Source organism: Bison bison, unplaced genomic scaffold (genome assembly GCF_000754665.1).
Source record: "Bison bison bison isolate TAMUID 2011002044 unplaced genomic scaffold, Bison_UMD1.0 scf7180017864471, whole genome shotgun sequence".
In the NCBI taxonomy this organism is placed as follows: Eukaryota; Metazoa; Chordata; class Mammalia; order Artiodactyla; family Bovidae; genus Bison; species Bison bison.
The window spans coordinates 18,036,288-18,036,758 of NW_011495032.1; positions in this window are offsets into that span (position 1 = coordinate 18,036,288).

Below are 471 nucleotides of genomic sequence, written 5' to 3' on the forward strand. Positions count from 1 at the left end.
CCTTCTTCAGTGATCAATGCCAAGAAATAGAGGAAAACAACAAAATGGGAAAGACTAGAGATCTCTTCAAGAAAATTAGAGATACCAAAGGAACATTTCATGCAAAGATGGGCTCCATAAAGGACAGAAATGGTATGGACCTAACAGAAGCAGAAGATATTAAGAAGAGATGGCAAGAATACACAGAAGAACTGTACAAAAAAGATCTTCACAACCCAGATATCACGATGATGTGATCACTGACCTAGAGCCAGACATCCTAGAATGCGAAGTCAAATAGGCCTTAGAAAGCATCACTATTAACAAAGCTAGTGGAGGTGATGAAATTCCAGTGGAGCTATTTCAAATCCTGAAAGATGATGCTGTGAAAGTGCTGCACTCAATACACCAGCAAATTTGGAAAACTCAGCAGTGACCATAGGACTGGAAAAGGTCAGTTTTCATTCCAATCCCAAAGAAAGGCAATGCCAA